The 14,066-nt window shown below is 31.7% G+C and overlaps 1 protein-coding gene across 1 annotated transcript in view; it reads right to left on the bottom strand.

Annotated features, from left to right (window-relative positions):
- mthl1 (adhesion G-protein coupled receptor methuselah-like 1) overlaps positions 1-14,066 on the bottom strand; it is a 188,043-nt gene that overhangs the window by 73,643 nt on the left and 100,334 nt on the right. The window lies entirely within an intron of this gene.

The following is a 14,066-nucleotide window of genomic DNA, read 5'->3' as shown; positions in this document are numbered from 1 at the left end:
TGGTACTTTACTCTTGTTCCGCTAGTACGCTGAAGTTTTTCGTGACTATTTATACTTATTTTGCAAGCAACAATTTCATAAATTGCATATTTCGAGAGCAACAAATTCAGACGATATCCCAGTACCAAATTTAAGCGAGCAACAAATTTTTTACTGGTTCTTTACTCTTGTTCCGCCAGTTCGCTGAGGTTTTTCGTGATTATTTAAACTTATTTTGCAAGTTACAAATTCGTAAATTGCATATTTCGAGAGCAACAAATTCAGACGACATCTCAGTACCAAATTTAAGCGAGCAACAAATCTTTTACTGGTACTTTACTCTTGTTCCGCTAGTACGCTGAGGTTTTTCGTGATTATTTATACTTATTTTGCAAGCAACAATTTCGTAAATTGCATATTTCGAGAGCAACAAATTCAGACGACATCCCAGTACCAAATTTAAGCAAGCAACAAATCTTTTACTGGTACTTTACTCTTGTTCCGCCAGCACGTTGAGGCTTCTCGTTGTTATTTACACTTTTTTACTATGTAATATATTCAAAATAATGATATTTTGTGAGCAACAAATTAGCAACAAATTCCTACGTTAATTTTGTGTAGGTTGGCTTTGTTATAGATATATTGTTCCGCTAACTTAATCTTCTTTTAGCGAAACATCATTTTTTAAATAAACCGACAGAGCAACAAATTTTTTTCTTTGGCAACTTTTTAGCAACAAGTGAGCAACAAAGAAAAATGTTGGTTAGAATCGATTCCGCTCACTTTGTTCCCTTAACTTATAAGACGTGGGATAAGCCACGACCAAAAGTCACCCATCAATACATTTTTAGGTTATAAAAACTATAGTACAATTGTGACAACCATAAGACTGACATATCTTAATGGTTATAATTGTTAAGATATGTCCATCTTCGGTTACACCACAATCAAATGTGATGAGCGAAAATTATTATTATTTTCAGTTGCGGCAATTATAGCATTTTTTCAGTGTACAATTTTCTTTACATTTTTCTCAAAAATGCTTTCCACGATATTAGACTATTTCCAGATTTTTGGTACAGTTTTAAATACTCATTACTCGGCTTCTAAGACCCATTAGCGGGAACAGCTTTACAGGTGTCCACTTGGTAGGCTTCTCTAACATCACTGCATTTTGATCAAAATTGGTGAAGAACAGAACGTAATCACTCTTTATGAGTGCAATTGTATTATTCCACTATTAAAACCAGTTCACGTATTTTCAGTATTTAACGTTTCACTGACAAATCTGGTGCAAAAAGGCTGTACTCAATTTTTTTCCACCGTTTTTAAAGACCAGTTTTTTCAGTGGAAAACGTTATTAAGCTGTTTCTAATGTTTGCATTTTCCTATAACTATAGAACACTCTACTGTAAACTAAATTACGCACAACTAAATATTTTTGAAGCATTAATTTATTACTATAATAACATAACAAATTAATAATTTAAATAAATAAATCGAATTGATAAAATTAATTTTTTTTCCTTCAGATTTTTGTTGAAAAGTAATCAGTTACCCATAAGTTCGGTATATATAAGTTCATTATATTGAATTTTTCATTTATTATTCAAATTATTTAGAAAATAGAACAATATTAATAAATTTAAGGATAAATGTAAATTAGCCAAAGCGAGCCAACACAGGTTAGGCGTGTATAAAATTGTATACTTATATTTAATAAACACACACAATTTAAAATAAATTTCCAGACTAAACTTTTTCCAGAGTAACAATGTAATATATTAATTACACAAATATAAATACATTTTGATTCCAGTTGCCGTATCTAATAATTATGGGCGTCTATAACAAAATAATTCCATCTCCACCAAGATTGTCTGAATGGATGAAAGGTAATAATTTTTCTAAGCGGACTATACAAGCTAATCCAGTTGTACTTACTAAGAGACAATCTGTTAATGGACAGTATATTAATGATTATCCACAATTATCAGATCCAAAATGGATTAAAATCGGTCATATTCAAAATTTGAATATTTATCCAATAAAAGCGGGAGGAAAAATGGACTGTCATTTTGTTAGATGTAATCAACATGGAATGATTATGAAGGATCATCCTGATGGAACAATTTGGGACGGGTAAGAGTAAAATACAAATATTTATTTCTTTGAAATTTTTTAGAACGAGGATATTGCTCAAGATAATTCATATAATATTTTAGTATTACTGAACATAATATTTACATTTCATAATTAATTCAAAATATTTATTATTAAAAATTCAATATTATTAATTCTCGCAATTATAATTAAAATTTATAATTTAATTATTTTTAAAGATCTCGACTTAGTCTTAAACCCAGATATCCATTTTTTATAAAATCTGATTGAAATAGGATAATATTAATTGCATTTGAAAATCAATAATTTTTGTATATATACAGTACTTATAAAATTGATAACCAACTTCATATAAATGTAGAAAATATACAAAAGAAGAAATATAGTATAATTTAAAATATTAATACAATATTTATTTACGATAAAGTTATTCAGATGATTTCATAAATTTTCTGATAATAGAATATTATATTACACAATCCGTCGAAAGTAATATGAAACTTTTATTATGTTTTATTAGAATGTTCTCAATATATAACCAAGACACTAAAACAATTGAAAACTTTTCGGATTATTGGCCTTTGATTACAATAACTGCTAGTATGAAAAGTGGATTCATGATATTCAAAAGTACGTTAAGCTCAAAGGAATTAACTGTTGATATAAATAAAAAAACTAGAAAGAATTGCAAAACCTTTTATTACTCGTCATGGTACGCCAATACACCAATAAAGCTTATCGATTGCGGTGAGGAAGCTACTACATGGATAAATAGGTATGTGTTGAATAATTTTTAATATTTCGCATTTGTATTATTCATAAAGAACAGATATTAATAACAAAATATTATACAAGGTCTATCATACTAAACGAGCAATGTTAAGATGGCCGATAAACAAAAACATATTTCATTATTCTACAATGACATTTTTATAGAATGTTTCAAACTTTATTTAGCCTTCCTCAGCCGTGTATAGAATCAATTAACTTTCTATATCTTAATAAAATATCGCAATAGTTATGTAGAATTTTATCTCACTGTCTGTTATAACCTTTTATTTTGTTGTAAGAATACGCTATAATGTTCCTTAATTAATAGTCATGAAGTCAAAGTATGTCAATTGTAGGGATCCCGCAAGATTCGAGATTTCGAGAATCTTGTCTTGTCTCGTCCCGAATTTTAAGACGAGATCGAGACAAGATTTATGCGGAGAGTTTAAAGACAAGACGAGATTTTAGACTCGAGATTCTTGAAAATCTCGAGTCTCGAAAAATTATAGAAATTATATAGGATTTATGTCGCAGAAGTCAGAAAAAATAGGAGTGAGTAAAATAAAACCTACTATCAGTTGAATCGATTTGTAATTAGCACCTAATTCTAGTGTATTTATTTTGTTTGTTTACGCAGTAATTATCAATTTTTTTTATTGGGGGGACTAACTTAATATTAAGTTAGCCCCCCAAAAAAATTTTTTTTTTCCTGCCAAACGGTTCGAGCACCTAATTTCGCACTTCAGCACCTAATTAGCACTTAATTTTGGTATATGTTAGAATTCATTTTTCGCTGTGGGGGGGGGGGGGGGGGGCTAGCTTAACAGGGGTTGTTATGTGATATAGAAAATCATATTCAGTATTTAAATTTATATATTTCTGATAAAGAAACGCTCTCAATTTTCACTTGATAAAGTTTAGAGAATACAATTGCTGTTTACTATAATTTGAATTATATCTGAAATGTGTTATGTATATCTATAACATTATGTTATAATAGTTTGAATTAAATAAAGATTAAATGTATTCTTACATATATTTCAAATATATTTTGCATATTTTGTGCATATATATTGCATGTATGTTGCATATAACAGCATATAATTCCTGCATAAACTTCCGCAGTCTAGTTATTAATATATATATATATATATACAGCTGTTTACAGGACTCTAATAAATCCCTACGTTTAGCACAACGAGACTGTGATCCTTTAATCGAGGAACCAAACTTTATAAAAAACAATTGGACGGAATACTGCGAGATATACTCAACTAGGGCAGATCAAAAACCGGTAATTAACATGTTTTAAATTGTAATGTTTATTCGTATTACTTTTATATAGTTTGTTAACGGAACGAAATTACTAAGAGTCTTAATTTTAACTCTCTCGACTATAAGTTCATTGTATGAAGCATCAAAAAGCCAATAAAAAAAGAAACAAGCACATTTCTTAAAAATAAATATATTCGTAATTATCGACGCTTTATAAAAATATATAAAAAATGCTATTTATCAAATTTTTGTTCTCAGCAAATCATTTAAATCATACTGAATCAAATAATAGTATGCTTATCCCTACAATCATAAATAAATATATATAATTCAGAAAACTTAGAGATATAAATAACTACTATTTGTAACGCGCTTTTAAACTTTGTACAGTGTTCAAAGTTTAGTACTACACGCATATTAGAAATGTTAATTAAGTTTATTATTTAATATAATGTTATGATCATCAAAGATTTTTCAGTCAATTAATTTTTCTTATCAGGAAGCATTCGCGAATGTAACACGTTGCGTACTCATGACAACAACTACATTAGATAAGTTACGCGAAGAGAAAATAGGTGATCCTGACACTTATTTGTTTCGCCCAAATATTGTTGTTTCATCACATTTATCAAGCACACCTTTTAGCGAGGAAGACTGGGAATGGATCAAGATAAGGGACACAATTATCAGGGTGATAAAACCAGTCCCGAAGTAATTATATGCATACTTATCAATGTATATTAATTGTCCCTAATTTCTTGTTATTATCGAATTTGAATAAATTTCAGATTTTCATAAAAATTATGATAAAGAGTGATGGCAAATTTCGCCTATTTTTTGGACCTCGAATTTCAAACTTTTTTGTGGCAAATAGTATACTATTAGATGAAACATTAATCCCAGTAAAATTTCAAGATGAGCATATAGGCACGGTTCCGAAGATACAAGGGGGTGAAAGTAATGATTCCTAGTCAGAGTGTATTGCATAAGGAAGAATGTGACTGAAGTTCATTGGTAATATTGAGGGTATATTCTGTCGAATGGATCATCTACGATTCATTGTTCAGAGAATGATCTACTATTCACCGCTATTTCATTTATGAGGGGGTTCATGTAATGACAATTGTGTGGTTCCTTGGATTTGCTCAATATCATGGGATAAAAATATCCAATCCTGAAATATACAATGTATCTATCACGATTCACAAAACAACCTTGCATAGCGAGAGGTAAGGGGACTCACATTAAAAAAGCACCCGATCTGTGAGAGGCAAGGGGATTCCATTAAAAAAGCACCTCGATCTGTGAGAGGCAAGGGGACTCACATTAAAAAAGCACCCCGATCTGTGAGAGGTGGCGTCAAGTGTCACTTCAACTCCATCTATCTCGGGAAATTTTCATGCTAGACGAAAACTAAGGTTATATTTGAATCCGGCGTAAAAAAATCCATAAGAAATGATATGTTTCACTTTATTAAGTATATTTTATTCCTTGGTGTATATATATATATATATGGACACTTGAAGAGTTTCGTGTACTTTCATGGGTATGAAAAACCATCACTTTCATCTCTTCATGTTTCCGGAATCGTGTCTATGCTCGTCTTAAAATTTCTCTAGGATTAATGTTACATCATATAGTACTATTTGGCATAAAAAAAAGTTTGAAATTCGAGGTTCAAAAAATGGGCGAAAAAAACAGGTCTTTTTGCCATCACTCTTTGATCGATCGTATAACATTTTTGTTGACCTAAAAGTATCCTAATCTTTTTAAACTGATTTTTAAAAAATATTTTTATAAAATTATTTCAAATCATATTAAAATATGTTTTGAAATGCAAGATGATAAATTTATTTAATTCTACTTTCTTCTCATTAGTACTGTTACGTTTTTTTTTTTAATACATAGATTTTATTTCTTTAAATTCAGATATTACAGATTTACAGAACCTTATTTCGCAGAGGGAAAGAATTTGTACATAAATGCCAACGAGGAAGAAACAGCACATTTGGGAGTTTATTGTGCACCGATCATTCCTGGAGATATACATGTGAACGATGACGTATATGTTCATTTCAACAATTGTAATGCGTCTTCAAAAAATGTAACGGATTCTCTATTTAAAAGTTTTAGTCTAAATTTCATTAGTTCTTCACTTCAAACTCTTTTAATTGAAATATTAATTTGACTAGATTAATTTTTTCTCTCTCTTTACCCTGCTCTTTTTAACATATTATAATATTTATATTTAATATTACAGTCATATTTTCTATATTCTTATTTCAATAAGTTCATCTTTTATCAGAATAACGTAATGATTTGCGTATATCCACAGACATCTGGCGCAGTTATATGAGGGACCTACAGTTTTAACGCCGATTCCAAATCTATTGAGAAGCCTATTGAGAAGCCTATTGAGAAGAAGCAAAGATACTCTTTCGCAAGAGTTTATCCATTGCCTTTGGACATTGAAAAGTAATGATCAAATAAAAGCATCTGATATATATATTCTGATATATATATTCTAGGTGAACATGAATCTTTGATGACTGAGACTATATACTATCGAATCGTGCCAAAATACGATTTATTTGCTAACTGTAAAGTGCCGAAAACAATTCAGCAAATAATTCTTACGATATTCCACGAGCGTTATAAGATCTATTAACAGCGCGCTGATTGATCGAGCGCTCCTGCTCGACATACTGACTGTTTTCGGCATTTTACAGTTAGCAAATAAATCGTATTTTGGCACGATTCGATAGTATACAGTCTCAGGATTAATTTACTACCAAAATAATGCTAGCAAATAATTCTTACGGCATTCCACGAGCAATATAAGATATTACTGATACGCAGCGCGCTGTTTGACCCCGTGCTCGTGCTCGACATACTGACTGTTTTCGGCACTTTACAGTTAGCCGAAACATTTTTTTTTCCGAATTTTAATTACGCTGTCTTCGAGCAAATAAGAAGCAAAAAAATCTGGTGTGCTTAATTTCTTTGTAGCATCACTGGATCTATTTTTTTCAGTATGAGGGGGTCTAGCTTTATATTAACCTGGACTCTCCATTTTATTTTTTTTTCCTACTAAACCGCTGGAGCAAAAAAATTTTTTTTTTAGCAAATAATTAGCAAATAAAGAGCACTAAATTTCTGACCTATCGCGAATTTGATTTTCGATTGGGGGGGTCCAAGTCAATGAGGGTCCAAACTTCTTGTATGTGACCTGCACAGTTGAACAATCATGAAGTAAAAGTCATATTTAAACATTAATCAATGTTTTCCAACATCCAGTTTTAAAGCTGAGTGGTGATGGAAAACTCAAGTTGAAATTTAAAAAATTGTTAGAAATTGATATATTGACAACAAAAATAAAACCAAGCTCATCTCACAAAGTCAACATAGTTACAGAGAGTTAAATACTGTAAGGGATGTATTTCTATTACAATGCGTTGTAAAATTAAAGAGAATATCACTTCACAAATTAAAAATTAAAATTCAAAAATAATAAAAAAGAATCTTAAAAAGATTTTTCAACAAGACTTTCTTTAATTAACGATTAATTTATTACATTTTTGTTTTTTTCAGTCAAAACCGTGTTACCGTACGTGGTACGGTAGTTGCCGGATACGGTTTATATTGACGCGGGCGCTTTTGTGACTGCGTAGCAATGTTTGCAGTAAAGGTGATTGTAAGTGAAAAAATGTTGCCAATATATATTTTTTAATCTTAGGACATCTGGTCGTAACTCAACACCGAGATAGCGACGTGCGCCCGGCGATATCGAGGTGTGTTGGTTGCCCGCGCCGATCTGTTTGTTTTACGGCGGAGTCTATTGTTTTGATATATCGACAAAGTTCTCTGCAACGAAAAGCGAAGCAGTCTTTTTTTTGAGTGTCTTTTTCTTTTTTTTAATGCAACCTGCAGCGTGATGCGAATTACGTCCAGATGTGGAAAATAAAATTACGATGACGAATCGTATTCTTTTCTCGGTTGTGATCACGACGTTTATTTATATTAAGAAGATCTTAATGCTTTATTAATTATATTGCAAAATTATTAAATAATATATCTAAAAAAATAAATATCTAAAAAAAAGGCTTGAAAGAATCTATCAATAATAATAAAAATAAGCAAGCCCATCAAAGCCAACATCAGTTGTTCGGATGCACAATTTATTTTCGTGTTAATTTAACAAATTATATCAAAAATTAATTCATATACGTTTCGACCCCTATATTTGGGTCCTTATCAATATAAACCTAAATCCGCTTACATACTATACGCAAATTCCATATACTGCGATATGTGTTCTGCCCTTTTGACATAATGTATTGGATTCCGTTCTCTTTTTATCTAACTTGGAAATTGGATAAAGAAGAATGAGCTGTATCGCAGCTTGGAATTTGCGTATAGTATGTAAGCGGATTTAGGTTTATATTGATAAGGACCCAAATATAGGGGTCGAAACGTATATGAATTAATTTTTGATATGATTTGTTAAATTAACACGAAAATAAATTGTGCATCCGAACAACTGTTGGCTTTGATGGGCTTGCTTATTTTTATTATTATTGATAGTAAAAGAACTTCCTTTAATTTAATATTGCATATACTGTTTGGAGATAAAAATAACCGAAAAAACTAGAACTTTGCATAAAAACTCAGTAAAAAATAGTTTCTTGATTTGCAATTATAAAGAGAAAAAATATTAAATAATATCGAGATAATATATATATCAAACATTTTAACTCTGAAGTAAAAATAACCTGTTTTCCTCATCTCTAATGTCCTTCTCTTGGCTGCACTAGTGCACACTGAGTGCATGTTAAAGCCGTCTTACACACAAATTGATATAAAGATGTATGTTTAATATAACCCAGATAGACTTGTATGATGATCACGATATGCACAAATCAATTTACTGAAAATTTAGAACAATTTTATGATCATTTATGACATTATAAAAGCAAAAACGTTTATATTAAAGAAAATATAAAATTTTAGGTTATTTGAATGATTAAATTTTTTGTTATAGAATTACAAAAACATATGTATGAAAATATATCTTCAGATTTATAATATTCTTTTTTCGATATCTCACTATATGAAATATTTACGTCATACATAATTAAATGAAGTACATCATATAATGATGCGCATTTACAATTATCATGTGATGCTATAGAAACCTTAAATAATTTTTAAATTTTTCTTTATTTTATGCTGCATAAAATAAAATAAATATACTGTAAAATTTGGGTAAACAGATATTGATCTTGATACACTGAATCTTGTTAAAAGAATTTGTAATTCTGATGTGATAGAAAGCATAAATGATTTGTAAATTTTATTTATTTCATGCCGCATAAAGTAAGATAAATATACTGTAAAATTTGGGTAAACAAATGTCGAGTTTGATGTACCGAATAAAGGAAGATACTAATTTTTACCAACATGAGAAAATGCGGTACTAAAAAATTCTGAAAAAAATCTAAAAAATTCTCACAATTCTATAAGAAGAAAATAAACAATTTTTGTTTCTTGCTATTTTTTCGTAAAGTTAATAGTACTTGAGTAAAAAACTGTTGAAAACCAATATTCGGCGATTTTTAATAATTAATATCTTGTTAACTATTGTAAAAATTGTAAAATAGTAGAGGACTTTTCATATCACAATCAGTTTAATCTGCTCTACCTGCTTACACGCGTTGTCAGGAGTTATCAGACACCCTATATATACATACATGCATATTACATACATATATGATTAGATACGAATGTCAAAATAAAATTCAATATATGCCAAATTTAAAAGTGTTCAGACAAGCGTGCGATTAGCTCAACGTTAGCATAGGTAGGCTACTATCCCAAAGATCTTAGATTCAAATCCCATCGATACTCCATGCGTTTTCAAGAATATTTATAATTGCGTTATATAATTATAAGAATTTGTATATACATAAAAATAACTAATAAACATAATTAATAAATATATATTCTGGAAATAAAAAAATAAATTAAATTATAATTAAATTTTTTTTCGTTAAAATATTCCCAGTAGACAAATGTACATATACTTTACAGCAACTTTACGTTTATCTTAGAATCATCCAATGCTTCATAGATGAGCCGATTGTGATTCGAAATATTGCAGCAACATTTAGTAAACGAAATATCATGATGCAAATATGATGTAAATATGAGACACTAAGAATCAGATTTTTGTTTCTCATATTTACATCATATTTGCATCATGGTATTTTGCTTTTTAATTTACTAAATACGACTACAATATTGGGAATCACAATCGGCTCATCTATGAAGCATTTGATGATCGAATACAACGTAAAATTGCAGTAAAATTTATGTACATCTGTCTATCTGGGTAAGTATATAAAATAGATTAAATCGTAAAATTCTCAATACATTTAATTGTATTGTTAAATAAAGTATGTATTTTTTATAACACGAAATATTTGCATCTTTCACTTTTACACTCAGACTAAAAAAACACTCAGACTAAATAAGTGTACAATGGTTTTAATATACACTCAATGCGTACTAGTGCAGCTAAGGAAAAACGATATAATACTGTAGCAGTATAAGATTTTGCATATCGTGGACAAATTCATTTCTCGCCAGTGCTTCGATTACAACACACACGTTATTTTTGTATATTGATCCTGCTTTTTCATCTTTTTGTTTTACTTTCGTAAGTATAATATCGTGCGATGATGGAGAACACCTGCCTAAGATTCTGCGGTGAACTGGAGCGTTAAGATATACATGTCAAGATATGCCATAACTCAGTGAGAAATGATAATGGAATCGACATCGAATCGATGTCGATTTGACGTCGAAAATGTCGAAATCATCAAATCGACGTCGAATCGACGTCGATTCGACATCGATTTTATTGTCATTTCTCACTGAGAAACGCCTCGATGATGATACATGCAGTTTTTTCATTGTTAGAGCGTTCACACCTTGACGGAAAAGCAGAAAGCGAAAAAGCAGTAGCCAATCAGAACTTGCGCTGGTAGTCAACAATTTCGACTACCTTTTTGTACTATTTACTACCAACGCGAGTTCTGATTGGCCACTGCTTTTTCGCTTTCTGCTTTTCCGTCAAGGTGTGAACGCGCCCTTAGAATCGTCGTGTAGTAGTATTATCAGTTTAAAACCGTTTACTGCGAATGTTGTCCATCACCAGCAGGCAGCAGGCTTCGAGGTTAAAATGTCGTGTGAATCGAATGAATCGAGAGGCGGACCGAAGTTTTCGCATTTACGCGCCGCGTCAGCGAATCGTGCAATCTCCGAGGGGAACACGGCGGCACGTAATTAATCGGTCGACTAAGCGGAATGCGTGGTAGCGGGCGAGATGGCGATGAAGAATGCGTATTGGAAGGCACGCGAGGTATCCGCCGGGGAAGCCTAGGGAAATGCCACGCGCGTCGTCCCTAAGTGGTTGTGCGTGGAGGACGCGATCTTTTCTTTTCTTTCGCCCGAAATCAGATTAGGGAAGCGCGTCGTCGTCGTCGTCGTCGTCGTCGTCGTCGTCGTCGGAGGGAACGTGCAAAAACGTCGGTCTCTCGAGCCGCTTAATGGAATATGCAATGCGTGCAAATTAGCTTTTTTGCGATATTACACGTATTACTATATAGTTCTTTTCGGGAGAGGAACTGAAAAGAACAGAAGGGATTTAGCAACTGCGTACAAAAACGATTCCGTTTTGCGGACGATTATTGGATGGGACGGAAAGTAAACGAGAGAAAGAGAGAATATTCAAGCCTGCGAAAATCATGTTTGTAACAACCGACAAGAACAGACGTCGGTTTATGCCGGGAACGGCCAGCTGATATCGTTCGTCTTATCGTAACAACATAACGTGTTTTACGCGAATTTATTTCTTGCGACATGCCGGCTTATTATATCGCCGGGAGGCGAATGCTCGAGAAGCGTTTTTAGTTCCATGTCTTTTCGCGCAATACGTCTCGGTAAAGAGCTTTCACGCTTGAAATTGGATTAACAGCGACAAGAAAGAGCAGTAATGTGCCTTTATTATTCTCAGTCTAGTAGGGACAAAAGTGTATTTTCGCGTGAGCACGAAAAATGCTATTAGAACAGGTTATACGTTAGATTCAAATGTACGAAGGATTAAAAAAGAGACTTGTATCTATCAACGCGAGCAGAAGGGGCAAAGCAAGTTAACCCCAATTAAGTTGTGATCGATGTAAATCGCTTTAATCAAATCGTTCTCTCTTAAAATACTCTCTTACAATATTTCTCTTCGAGTCACTCAGATGTGAGATTCTGCCACCCATCTATCAAAGTTTAATTTGCACTGACAAATAAACCTACAGAGGTGTCATTCACCGATTTTAATGAAACTTTGCATATTTGTAGAACTTTGAAAAATATTTGACACATATTTTTTTTTATCTGCAATGGTCCACTCTGAAGGGCGAAAACTACCCCTTAAAGATGAGGGATAGATTTAACATATTAGGTGAATTAAGTTGAAAATTTTAAAAAGTAAAATATGTTGGGAGGTTTTTGGGGTCGCTGAAACTAAATCTTATGTCAAAAGTATGAAATTCAAAATAGCCGATCCAATATGGCGTCCAGATACTTATTTCGTATAATAAGAAATAAAAAAAGTATTATAAAATGGGTTAAGGAGTTTTTGGGGTCGCTGAAACTAAATCTTATGTCAAAAATATGAAATTTAAAGTTTTCTCTGCGTGCTACGTGCGATCATGAGTAAACGCGGCGGGCGTACACAAACGTTTTCCGTTTTCACTGACGCATACGTACACTGTAGATAGGAGCGGTCTGATGTTTACGTTTTTTCAACAGAGTTAAAAAAAATTGTACCCTGAAAGGTGAGAGGCAAGGGGACTTACTGTAAAAAAGCAACTCGAAAGGTAAGGACCTTGTATCAATACATTTTTTGCAAAAATTGTAAATTTTAACGTATATAGCTGCCATATTGAGACCGCCATTTTGAATTTTATATCTTTAATATCATATTTAAAATCATCGAAATCCAAAAATCGGAAATTTTAATTCTGTGATAACAAGAATTCTTAAAATTTACTCATTTTGATAAAAATTAATAAAAATTGTAATGTATCTGGACGCCATATTGGGTCAGCCATTTTGAATTTCATATAATACTTTTGACATAAGATTCAGTTTCAGCAACCCCAAAAACCTCCCAACACATTTTACTTTTTAAAATTTTCAATTTATTTCACCTAATATGTTAAATCTATCCCTTACCTTTAAGGGGTAGTTTTAACCCTTCAGAGTGGACCATTGCAGATAAAAAAAAATACGTGTCAAATATTTTTCAAAGTTCTACAAATATGCAAAGTTTCATTAAAATCGGTGAGTGACACCTCCGTAGATTTACTTGTGAGAGAAATGATTTTGTTATAGGAACAAATCAAGGGCAAGCAAATGTGATATTTGTTAAAAAAACAATCGATTTGTTACGATTGCAAATTAATTCGTCAATGTAACAAATAATTAATAGTATCGCTAGCAAATAAGAGGCTCATGTATATATATAAGTCGTAGACGGTTGCAGGATCTCAAATCGTAAAAAGTTGACTAATTCTAGTCAAGTATTCTTCCTATATTTGACTGTGCTTGGTCGGTTTCCTACTTAAGACTCCACGATCATCTATGAATTCTATGAAAACGAGCTAAAGTCTATCCAAAAGATAGGTTAGATTCTATATAGTTTGTTTCTGTTACTAATAATTGGTTGGTATAACAGACTAGCAGTAATTACAACAACATAATTTGTTGTCATATATTTACCGATCACCGGTTAAAGGTATTGGTGGCTTGCTAAATTAACAAAATCCTAAAAAGACTTAAGGGGATGCTAAACCGATTAC

Source organism: Trachymyrmex cornetzi, unplaced genomic scaffold (assembly GCF_001594075.2).
Source record: "Trachymyrmex cornetzi isolate Tcor2-1 unplaced genomic scaffold, Tcor1.1 scaffold1462, whole genome shotgun sequence".
NCBI lineage: Eukaryota > Metazoa > Arthropoda > Insecta > Hymenoptera > Formicidae > Trachymyrmex > Trachymyrmex cornetzi.
The sequence above is the reverse complement of the archived record's forward strand: the minus strand, read 5'-3'. Positions and strand labels throughout refer to the sequence as shown.